Genomic DNA, 13,308 nt, shown 5'->3' with positions numbered 1-13,308 from the left:
AAATCCAATATGGCGGCCAAACCACGAGACCGATCGAAATGTCTTTTGCAAACTTAAAAGAGATCACTGTAAGGATGACATGAGTAAAATTTGAGCTTAATCGATGTTTCGGTTCTGGAGAAGAAGATTTTTAAAGATTAAATGACTATTTTAGAAAATCCAATATGGTGGCCAAGGTCACGTGACCGCATGCGATTTTATTTGCAAATTCTAAAGACCTTAGGTCATGCTTACTATACAAAAAATTTCAAATCGACTAGACCCCTAGGTCTTCTGGAGAAGCCATTTTTAGGTTTTTGGAAAATCCAATATGGCCACCAGGTCACGTGACCAATCAAAATTTCAAGGGTCAGGTGCACGAGTACTAATTGATACCTACTAGCCCTGCAAATTTGAGAAGTTTTCGTTCAGCCGTTTTAGAGATCTAGGTCGACAAAGAATCGGCAGAAGAAGAAGAAAAAGAGGAAGAAGAGGAAGTAGTAGAACTTGAGCAATAACAATAGGGTCCCAGCCGGTCGGCTTGGGCCCCTAAGAAGAAAGTTGAACTCCTATAAAACCAATAGGGGCCCAGCCGGAAGGCTTGGGCCCCTAAATATTGAACTCCTATAAAACCAATAGGGGCCCAGCCGGTAGGCTTGGGCCCCTAATTATGTATGGGATGTGGATTTGAGCAAGGTTCTGAGTCAGTATAAATAACTGGATCGACACCCGAATCAGCGTTCAACCGCTTTATTGACTAGAACTCAACAACACTAAACTGGTACTGAACAGTAACATCTACACTGTAAAGTTAAGTGTTAAAGGATAGAACACCAATTAAACGCCTTTTTGTAACACTTTTTGAACGCGTCTGGACGTTCAGAAATTTAACACTACGTGTTCAACCAACGTTCAATTTTTGAACACACGTGAGCAGATTTTGAACAGTACGTGTTCATCAGACAATATATTGAACATCATGGTGTTCCATATCTGAACACACGTTGCACATGAAATGTGTTCAAAAAATTGAACGCATTTACGCGTTCAAAGGGCTGTAACACTTTTTGAACGCATGGACGCCGTTCAACGATAAGTGTGTTAAAGGCTAGAACACATGATGCGCGCTTGTTGAACACCTTTAATTTTGGGCGTTCAGGGGGTGTTCAAGCCTTGAAATAACAATACAGACCACTGATATTCAGTAAAATTATTTTATTCTAAAAATATACAAAGCATTTATACGGTAAAATACAATAATTTACTGTAAAATGGGCAAATAAACATTGCTACATTTTATGTAAAGTTTGTCAGAGGAAACTAGCAACGGTGTTAACACCCTCATATCAAAAACATAAGCAATAACAAATCACTGTAGATCGTTTTAAAAAATATGAACAAAGTAATGACAAAACAGGTTTTACTTAAATATTGTGGATTACGTTTTATGTTCATACTTGTTTAAAACGTACAAAAATCATCTGAAAAGCTCAAAATTTGGCTTACTTATTGTGTTGAAAACACGTATATGTATGAAATGCATACTCCATTTTTGTAAGATGGTTTCTTAAAGACATTTCCTCTTGTATAGACAATTGTAAATTTTGAAGAAAAAAAGTTAGTCAAGGCTTCTCTAGTGCACATGGTATATAGTTGTCCACACTAAAGTAAACACAACATGTCAAGTTGTCAAAGTGTCACAGTAAGGCACAACATGCAGAAAGTGGGGAAAATGGGTCCTTGGCAGGGTAAAACCTATTTCCTTGTCCAACAAAGTCCTTCATAAACAAAAAAGTTTGTTTGTTTGTAATATCTTTAAATAAACCCTGAAATAAATCGGTGACATTTCAAAAATCTACTTCTCAGAAATTAAAAACATATTCGTAAAGACCTTTCAAAATCTTGTGTACTCTGCTATTAATTTTTAGCTCACGTGTGTAAACACGTGGGCTATTGTCATAGCGATGTCTGTCTGTCTGTCCGCGCGTGTGTGTGTGTGTGTGTGTGTGTGTTAGTGTGTGTGTGTGTGTGTGTGTGTGTGTGTGTGTGTGTCTGTCTGCCTGTTTACACGATAACTCAAAAACGCCTGAACGGATTCAAGTCAGATTTGGTACACAGGTACCATATGCTACTTGCAAGAACTGATTAGATTTTGGTTAGTGTGGCTTGCATATTAATGAAGTTATGCAATATCGTTTTTTTTTCCATACAATGGTTTCCCTATGGAGACAGTAATGACAGTGTAGACATATATCAAGAAATACTGCACAAAATTTCATGAAACTTTTCACAGATGACAGTCTCAGAATATTATGATGATACTGTGAGTGTCATGTCAATTATCTGCTCATTTGCATATTTAATGAACTTTTGTTATTAGTGACATAACTCTGAAATTCTGCACCAAACTTGATGATACTAGCAACAAATATTGATCTGATATATATCTAATTATACTTCGAAGCATTAGGCAGTGTCAAGTTAATAAATAGCTCATTTGCATATTTTATGAAGGTTTGTAATTAGTCATATAACTCCGATATAACTTCACCAAATGTGATGAAATCTGCTGCAGATACTGATCCGACTGATATGTAACTGTAGTGTAAAGCATTTAGTAGTGTTAAATTAATTAAGGGTTCATTTACATATTTAATGAACTTTGTAATTAGGTATATAACTCTTAAATTACGGCACCCAAGTCAGTGAAATTTGATACACATATTGTATTGATAAATATCTAATTGTACTGAAAAGCATTTGGCAGTGTCAAGTTAACAAATAGGTCATTTGCATATTTTATGAAGTTTAGTAATTAGTGATATAACTCCAAAATAACTGCACCAAATGTGATGAAATCTGCTGCAGATACTGATCCGACAGATATCTAATTGTGGTGTAGAGCATTTAGTTGTGTGAAGTCAATTAAGGGTTCATTTGCATATTTAATGAACTTTGTAATTAGTGATATTACTCCAAAATTACAGCATTAAATTTGATGAAACTTGCTACAGATGTTGATCTGATAAATATCCAATTGTACTGAGAAGCATTGAGCAGTGTCAAGTTAATAATTAGCTCATTTGCATATTCCATGAAGTCTTATAATTAGTCATATAACTCCGAAGTAACTGCATCAAATGTGATGAAACTGCTGCACATACTGATACGACAGATATCTAACTGTGTTGTAAAGCATTTAGTAGTGTAAAGTTAATTAAGGGTTCATTTGCATATTTATTAAACTTTGTAATTAGGTATATATCTCTGAAATTTCGGCACTAAAATTTTGTGAAACGTGCTACTGATATTGATTTGATAAATATTTAATTGTGCTATGAATCATTGAACAGTGTCGAGTTAATGTAGGGTTTATTTGCATATTTAATGAAATTTGTAATAAGTGACATTACTCTAAAATTACAGCATTAAATTAAATAAAACATGCTACAAATGTTGATCTGATGGATATCTAATTGTCCCATAGAGAATTGAGCAGTGTCAAGTTAATTGACAGCTCATTCGCATATTAAATAACGTTTTGTAATCAGTGATTAAACTCTGAGAGTACTGTGCGAAGTTTTAAAAAAACCTGCTACATATAGTGATAACATGTATCTCATTGTTCTGTGAAGCGTACTACTGTTAATGAACCTGTTGTAAAACACGGGAGCATATTCAGTTCATATCTGGTTATACAATTGTTTTAACAAAATGGTAAAAATCGCCCTTAAAATAAAAGAAAACGTAGATTTCATCATAACCTGAATAGTTCACATTCTGGTAATCCCTAATATCTTAAAAATATCTGAAATGTCTTTAATGTCTTAAAAATACAAAATTGCGAATTTCTGCATAATTTGAACAATCTGAAAAAGGCTATCAGTAGAGATCTATGTCCTAAATATCAAAACTGTTAAATTAGCAGTTTGAAGAAGATTTTTTTAAAGATTTTTTGACCAAAAATGACAAAATTGCCATGAATTATAAAAATTAGAATATTTCATCACAATTAGCACAGTGACAATTTTGACCAAGGTCATTTTTAGGGACATGTTTACCAAATATTGAAGACGTCAGTAAAAAAGAAGAAGATTTTTACCAAAAAATAGCAAAATCAGCCTCAAAAACATAAATTTGCATATTTCATCATTATTTTAACATATCTGATTAGGGTAATCCCTGGGAACCTGTAATCAAAATATTAATGGATTCGTACCGGCTGTTTTGAAGAAAAACCTTGTTATGTACAATTTGAGTACAATGCTACACATCCACTTACTTACAGCAAAGCTAAAAACCAGTTGCTAAGAACAAGAAACGCGTTGAGCTGCAATACAAAATAATCTTAAGTTTGATAGCAGGCTATTATGATCAACTAAATGTTACAGGGGCATAAACTTTCAAAGACGTGACGTCTCCTTCATTAGATGCAAGGGGAATGAAAAATTGAAGAGTGAAAATTTAAGAAAATTAAGTAATTCAGAGTGGACATTTTTACTCTGAATTTTCTGTCGCTTTCAGCTTTAATTTTTCATTCCACCCTTGCATCTGATAAGGGAGAGTACACGTCTGTGAAAGCTTATTCTCCGGCAACATATAGTTGATCATAGCATGCTACCAAAGCTTAGATTAATTAAGAACACAAATACAGAAACTTATCAAATTCAGTTACTGACCCTTGAAAGTTTAAATCTACATTAGAGATGAATCGGGGTTCTCAAGCTTGGTTCCAGACAGCTACCTCTTCTGTAACAACTCTACGATTTTCAGTGAAGTCCATTTTTTTACATCCTGAAAATAATGCAACAATAGGTAATATGGCGAGATGAGACTTTCTATGAAAGACAAGGGGCTGATTAGTTTAGGGGAGCCTCTTTTCAATACTGTTACAAAATATTTGCTTCTTCTTGTCATCAACTGATTAAAATAAAAAAGCCAAACTCTCATATGCTGAAACAATACATGTATACTCTGCGGTGTTAAATTGATGTTTTACATGCGATTGTCTCCACTAAAAGACATGTGTTAGCTGTGATTACGCAGTGGTACTATGCAAGGCGTATCAATCGCGCTCGGTTCAAGGGTTATCGCTACAGTGTGTTGCAATGACCCTTGACTCGAGTGAGATCGATCGAAAGGCCATGGCCAAAAGTACCACTGCGTATTCACAGCTAGTAGTTGTTGGTATACCAGCCACTGAAAGAAAAAAAGGTTTCTTCACAGTATAAGCTATTTCAAAGTACAATACAATTAATTTCAAAGGATAATAATACAGATGTTTCAAATCTGAAACCTTTTACTATTTTGGAGAGAAAACTTACCCTTTCTGGTCTTGTTTCCGCACGATCACGACTTCAGCGTGCGCTTACAAGAAAAATGTCGCAACTTCCGTTTTGATGCATCATGGGATAAGAAAAGGCACCAAACTTGAACACCAAGTGTTTAGAAGTAGAACGCCTCTTGCACGCCGATATTAAAATTAAAACGTTCATGGTGGTTTTCTGATTGTCTTTTTAAATTTTCAAAATTTCAACCCGTAATAAACGTGTAAAATTATTTTTTATACTTCCATTTTAGAAAAAACATGCTTTCAGCAATTTTAGACCGGAAATATTTTTCACTTAGTGTGAAATTTGTCATACCGAAATCCGAGTACGTTTGCCGGACAGCGAGGCAGTAGTAACGTTAATATAGCCATTGTAAAGTAAAAAACACAAAAGATTGTTAATTGTTTCAGAGTATTGTAAAATTTCTGTGATGCTGAGTTTTGAACACTTGAAGGAGATGGTTGTTAACACATCGTGTTCAGGTTTAGAACATCATTGTTAATAATATGAACACTAGTGTTAACAATGTGAACACTAGCCGTTCAAATTTGAACACCGACATGTACATTTTGACCACGTAAAGACGCGTCTAGCGTCCGCTATTTTTACAGTGTAGCACGTGAGAAAAGTATCCATTTTTGGCGGGATACCGCAACATCACAAACTCGATGTGATTGGCTAATGAATACTGAAAGCTGATTGGCTATCATAGTTCAAAGTCTGAATCCGCACAAGTCCACGAAAATAAACTTTCATCTCCGATATTTCTCCCGGGCCGCGGAATTTTTGAGAAATAGCTCAATCAATATATCGAATGAAACATGAACATTGTTTTATCTAAACACCAAATGAAATGCTGAAATATGTCTTTACTCAGTTCTTGTAATGCACATTAATGAGAGCAAGAGTTAACTTCTAACGGGTGAAGTTTGTTCACGGGTCTACTTGTATGTCCCATGGCTGTCTTAATCTCCGCTGATCTTACAAGGTTGTCGCGTCCGTAGTTGAGTCTTTCAACTTTAGCCAAACTCCAATTTAGGCGTCGCTTTACGTCGTCCTGCACAAGTACTACGTCTCCAACCTTGATGGTATTTACAGTTTTTCCAGACAAGTTATGGCTCTCGCGTAGAGCTGGTAAATACTCCGACACCCATCGACGCCAGAATCGCGTGTGAAGTGTAGTTAGCAGAGTATAGCGTTTGTTTAACTCATCATGGTTGCCATATGTAGGGTCAGTAAGTTCGTCATCATCAACAGATAGATATGGCAACGTAGTCAAGGGACGACCATGCAGTAGATGAGCTGGAGTTAACGGTATATTGTCTCTAACGTCGGCAGAGACGTAAGTTATCGGCCGGTCGTTCAGCATTGCCTCGACTTCAGTTAGCAGGGTGTTCAGCTCATCGTAGGTTACATACGCACGTCCCAGAGTTTTCTTTATGGCGTTCTTCGTTAGCCCAATCAATCGCTCCCAAAACCAAACCATGGGGCTCGTTTGGGTATGAATTTCCATTCAACTCGTTTATTCACCAAGTAGTCCTTCACTTCAGGCGCGTCGAATAATCGGTTCAATTCGTCCGATGCTGATATGAAATTAGTCGCGTTGTCCGAGATCATTCAAATAAATTTCAACACCGAACGTTGTGACCACGATTAAAATGCGTATGTCTGCTGTAGCAAAAGTTTCAATTCTCGCGAGTGTTCGCTTTGCTTGCTGTACACTAGACAAAATGACGTCCAAATTTATCGCGAGACTAGGGCTCGATTGCGTCTGCCTGCATTTTCAATTCTCGCGATAGTCATTATGTGCATGCTGTACACTATACAAATTGACGTCAAATCTCTCGCGAGACTTGGCTCGATTGCAATTGCGTACGTCGGAGAGATCAATACGGAAGTAGATATAGTTTTTTCGCGAATCGCCTAAAGAGAAGCGCAGATCAACAAAAGACTTAAAAACCCATGTTTTTGCTTATTTTGCGGAATTTTTTCAACAAAATCACTTTCGCCAATGTGGCGAATTAGGATCGATTTTTCTTCGCCACTGCTGATTTCCATTCGCATTTGCGAACGTGGCGAATGGGCAGCGCGAACACAGACTGTATACAGCATGCACATAATGACTATCGCGAGAATTGAAAATGCAGGCAGACGCAATCGAGCCCTAGTCTCGCGATAAATTTGACGTCATTTTGTCAGTGTACAGCAAGCAAAGCGAACACTCGCGAGAATTGAAACTTTTGCTACAGCAGACATACGCATTTTAATCGTGGTCACAACGTTCGGTGTTGAAATTTATTTCTCTACGTGAGGACTATTCAAGCTCGTTGTATCCTCGCATTAAATTTACCGATTTTCTGTAGGCCTAATACAGTTATTTATGTGGTTTACGGAAATCTTTGTGACAGCTTCAGGTAGAAAGTTGAATTAGACAACATTTCATTTATGTCAGGAAATCATAGCACGTACGTCTTGTTCAGGTGAACTCTACGGAATTTTCTGATATCAAAGATGTTTGCTAATTTACAATGATACTCATACTAGTACTTAACGAGATTTCCTGTCTAAATTCCCGCAAATCACCAAGAAAATCTAAAAATTACTACACGTAATTAAGACTACATGTAGAAGTGTCGTTTGATGACGTTCCGAACGTCTGTGCCACATTTACGAGACGTCTTGTATGACGTGACAAAGACGCTACGTGTACTGATGTAACGCAATAACGTGTAACCAAACTTCTATTTTAATCGCAGTCCGAACGTTCAGTGTTGCTGTCATGTTGCAGTTCATTTTAATCGTGGTCTCAATGTTGCGTGCTGCTGTCGATTTGCATCGGGGTCCAGAATCAAGCAATTTTCAGTGTTAAAATGAAGACAACTGGATACAAGGTTGATGTGTTGATAGTTTATTCTTGTGCATGCAACCGACATAATAGCATTATAGAAAGCTTTGTTAGTCCCCACGGACACCGACCGGGGGGGACTTATAGGTTTGGTCATGTCCGTGCGTGCGTGCGTGCGTCCGTTCACGCAGATATCTCAGAGATGCCTGGAGCGATTTCATTCAAACTTGGTACAAGGATTACTTCATATGTCATACAGATGCACGTCGATTTGTTTTGTGAGCGATCCAATATGGCTGCCAGGCGGCTATTTTATTACGATTTTTTCATGTACAGAGCCATAACTCAGGCATGTTTCAACTGATTTTATTCAAACTTGGTACAAGGACATTGACCAATGTCATAGATATGCACGTCAATTTTTTTTGTGATACGATCCAATATGGCCGCCGTGCAGCCATTTTGTTACGATTTTTTCATGTACAGAGCCATTACTCAGGCATGTTTCAACAGATTTTATTCAAAGTTGGTACAAGGACATTGACCAATGTCATAGCTATGCACATCAATTTGTTTTGTGATACGATCCAATATGGCCGCAAAGCGGCCATTTTGTTACGATTTTTTCATGTACAGAGCCATAACTCAGGCATAACTCAACCGATTTTATTCAAACTTGGTACAAGGAGATTGACCAATGTCATACACATGCACATTGATTTGTTATGTGATACGATCCAATATGGCCGCCGTGTGGCCATTTTATCACATTTTTTCATGTCCAGAACCATAACTCAGACATGTATCAAGTGAATTTATTAAAAGTTGGTACAAGGAGATTCACCAATGTCATACATATGCACATTAATTTGTTTTGTGATACGATCCAATATGGCTGCTGTGCGGCCATTTTGTTATGATTTTTTCATGTACAAGCCATAACTCAGGCATATCTCAACCAATTTTAATCAAATTTGCTACAAGGACATTGACCTATGTCATACATATGCACATATATTTGTTTTGTGATACGATCCAATATGGCCACCGTGTGGCCATTTTATTACGGTTTTTCCATGTCCTGAACTACAACTCACACATGTATCAAGCGAATTTATTCAAAAATATTTTTATCACAGACCAAATGAAGTGGACTCTATCCTCTCTGAGGACCTGTAATCAAAGTACCCATTAACAAGTGGGGACTGTGTCATCAACGATGCCTTGTTTTCGTAAAAATGTGTGGCCAATAAAATTTGTCTGTGGCTAATAAAATCTGAAACTATTCGCCACAGTGGCTAACAGCTTTCGAAACCCAGCGCTAACACAGTTGCATCGTGGTCTGGACGTTCCGTGTTGCGCATTTTAATCGAGGTCTTATTTTAATGGTGGTCGATTTGCATCGCGGTCCTCATGGTCCCGTATTGATGTTCATAAAAATCGCCATCCCAGCGACGCATTCCTTGTTGTTGTCGATTTGCATCGCGGTCACGACGTTCCATGTTGTTGTTCATTAGAGAGGTTACAATCTAATTACGTGTACGTCTGAAGGCACACAGTGGCGTACGCGTATCCATGATCAGTTGTGATTTTTTTGGTTGATTTTGCCGTATTATTTTTTCAGAAACATACGAAATTCGTCTAAGTTTTAAGAAACAATTAATTTCTCTACGTGAGGACTATTCAAGCTCGTTGTATCCTCGCATTAAATTTACCGATTTTCTGTAGGCCTAATACAGTTATTTATGTGGTTTACGGAAATCTTTGTGACAGCTTCAGGTAGAAAGTTGAATTAGACAACATTTCATTTATGTCAGGAAATCATAGCACGTACGTCTTGTTCAGGTGAACTCTACGGAATTTTCTGATATCAAAGATGTTTGCTAATTTACAATGATACTCATACTAGTACTTAACGAGATTTCCTGTCTAAATTCCCGCAAATCACCAAGAAAATCTAAAAATTACTACACGTAATTAAGACTCATGTAGAAGTGTCGTTTGATGACGTTCCGAACGTCTGTGCCACATTTACGAGACGTCTTGTATGACGTGACAAAGACGCTACGTGTACTGATGTAACGCAATAACGTGTAACCAAACTTCTATTTTAATCGCAGTCCGAACGTTCAGTGTTGCTGTCATGCTGTTGATTTGCATCGCGGTCCCAACCTTCCGTGTTGCAGTTCATTTTAATCGTGGTCTCAATGTTGCGTGCTGCTGTCGATTTGCATCAGGGTCCAGAATCAAGCAATTTTCAGTGTTAAAATGAAGACAACTGGATACAAGGTTGATGTGTTGATAGTTTATTCTTGTGCATGCAACCGACATAATAGCATTATAGAAAGCTTTGTTAGTCCCCACGGACACCGACCGGGGGGGACTTATAGGTTTGGTCATGTCCGTGCGTGCGTGCGTGCGTCCGTTCACGCAGATATCTCAGAGATGCCTGGAGCGATTTCATTCAAACTTGGTACAAGGATTACTTCATATGTCATACAGATGCACGTCGATTTGTTTTGTGATACGATCCAATATGGCTGCCAGGCGGCTATTTTATTACGATTTTTTCATGTACAGAGCCATAACTCAGGCATGTTTCAACTGATTTTATTCAAAGTTGGTACAAGGACATTGACCAATGTCATAGATATGCACGTCAATTTTTTTTGTGATACGATCCAATATGGCCGCCGTGCAGCCATTTTGTTACGATTTTTCATGTACAGAGCCATTACTCAGGCATGTCTCAACAAATTTTATTCAAAGTTGGTACAAGGACATTGACCAATGTCATAGCTATACACATCAATTTGTTTTGTGATACGATCCAATATGGCCGCAAAGCGGCCATTTTGTTACGATTTTTTCATGTACAGAGCCATAACTCAGGCATAACTCAACCGATTTTATTCAAACTTGGTACAAGGATATTGACCTATGTCATGCACATGCACATTGATTTGTTATGTGATACGATCCAATATGGCCGCCGTGTGGCCATTTTATCACATTTTTTCATGTCCAGAACCATAACTCAGACATGTATCAAGTGAATTTATTAAAAGTTGGTACAAGGAGATTCACCAATGTCATACATATGCACATTAATTTGTTTTGTGATACGATCCAATATGGCTGCTGTGCGGCCATTTTGTTATGATTTTTTCATGTACAAGCCATAACTCAGGCATATCTCAACCAATTTTAATCAAATTTGCTACAAGGACATTGACCTATGTCATACATATGCACATATATTTGTTTTGTGATACGATCCAATATGGCCACCGTGTGGCCATTTTATTACGGTTTTTCCATGTCCTGAACTACAACTCACACATGTATCAAGCGAATTTATTCAAAAATATTTTTATCACAGACCAAATGAAGTGGACTCTATCCTCTCTGAGGACCTGTAATCAAAGTACCCATTAACAAGTGGGGACTGTGTCATCAACGATGCCTTGTTTTCGTAAAAATGTGTGGCTAATAAAATTTGTCTGTGGCTAATAAAATTTGAAACTATTCGCCACAGTGGCTAACAGCTTTTGAAACCCAGCGCTAACACAGCATTTTACTAGGAAGTGAACGTCTCGCTGCGAAGCGACGGAAAGCTTGCAGGAAACCTCTTGTCGATAAGTCAGTGACTAGCTCTAAATGAACCGCGCATGTTACTGCACAGTTTTCGTAGATCTGATGTACAACGCTCCAGTAAAGTCTACTCCTGTCACAGTAAACGGTGGTGTAATGTTTACACGATCTGTTTGGAGAGGTGCCTGTACTGGATATGTGTACGAAGTTCCGTTATCTTACGGCATGTGACGCACTTTCTCAGGAGAGACCTCGCAGTATGTCGAAGTTTCGGGATCCAGAATCGCTGCTGTAAGTTTGTTACAGTTGACTGTACTCCGGCGTGAAGAAGTCGTGAATGTGCGTCGAGAATTAAGTGATCGGTGAATCGATGATTGTTCGGCAACAAAATCGGGAATTTCACATCGTAGCCGATAGGCGCGTTCTGTAATCTTCCATCGCATCTCAGTATTCCGCTTTCGTCGGCGAAAAGTTTCAGCTGTTTCTGTGTTGTAGCAAACTGTCTTTCTGTTGCACTGAACGTCTGCCGTAAGTCTCTTGTTGGATGTGTTTGATCCAAACGAGTTCCGCGTGTTGTATTTCATTTGCAGTGATGGGTCCGCGTTTCCGAACAGCTGATTTCTTCAAATTCGAGACGAATCTTATGACCAAGGCAGACACGCGAAGGAGTTTTGGCAGGTTGCTGTATCTGTTCGCGTCCACAATGCATTGTATACCAGTCACTGGCATTTCGCGTTCCGGTTCGTTGATAATTTGTTATCTCCTGTCTGATCTGAGTTACCAAGGAGATCGTCGTCTCTTGCAGCTGACAGTGAAACGTGGTGTATGGCACTGTCAAACAGTTCGCTGATTGGCCAGTCGCCGTGGTGTAACCAAGAGGGTCCATTCCACCAAAGTTTGTTTGTCTCTAGGTTACGCGCAGAAATCCCTCGGGTTAGCAAATCTGCTGGATTTTCCTTTGGAGGACAGTATTTAGCGGTACAAGAAATTCCTCTGATTTCCTTGACGCGATTGGCAATAAAGACTGGAAGTTTCTTGTCGCTGTTTAATCAGTGAAGAACTATCTCGCTGTCTGACCATAAAATACACTGTTGAATACGTAGTTTATCCATAAATGCGTTGCACAAGAACTTGATTAGCCTTGAGCCAACCAAGGCAGCCATCAACTCCAACTGAGGTAAAGTTAGTTCTTTGAGAGGCGCAACTCGAGTTTGGCCATGACGATTGCGGTCTCGTTGCCATGACGAAGGTATGCGACCGCACCATGCCTTCTTGCTTGCATCGGCAAACACGTGTAAGTCGTAGTCTTGACTGTCAGGTTGAATTGGAGAATCGAAGTACTGTCGCTTGAATTTCAGCTCTGTAGTTTTACTCAGATCATGCGCTATATCTGTCCACTGTTTACACATTTCGTTACCAAGGGGTTCATCCCAGGCCAGTCCTTTCTTCCATAATTGTTGTATGAACACCTTTGCCTTGACATGAACTGGAGAGGGTAGCCAAGCGGGTCGTACAAGCTCGCTGTTGTTCTGACGACTTCGCGTTTCGTGGTGAGACTAT

Source organism: Ptychodera flava, chromosome 17, assembly GCF_041260155.1.
Source record: "Ptychodera flava strain L36383 chromosome 17, AS_Pfla_20210202, whole genome shotgun sequence".
Taxonomy (NCBI): Eukaryota; Metazoa; Hemichordata; class Enteropneusta; family Ptychoderidae; genus Ptychodera; species Ptychodera flava.
This window is presented reverse-complemented; position numbering follows the sequence as displayed.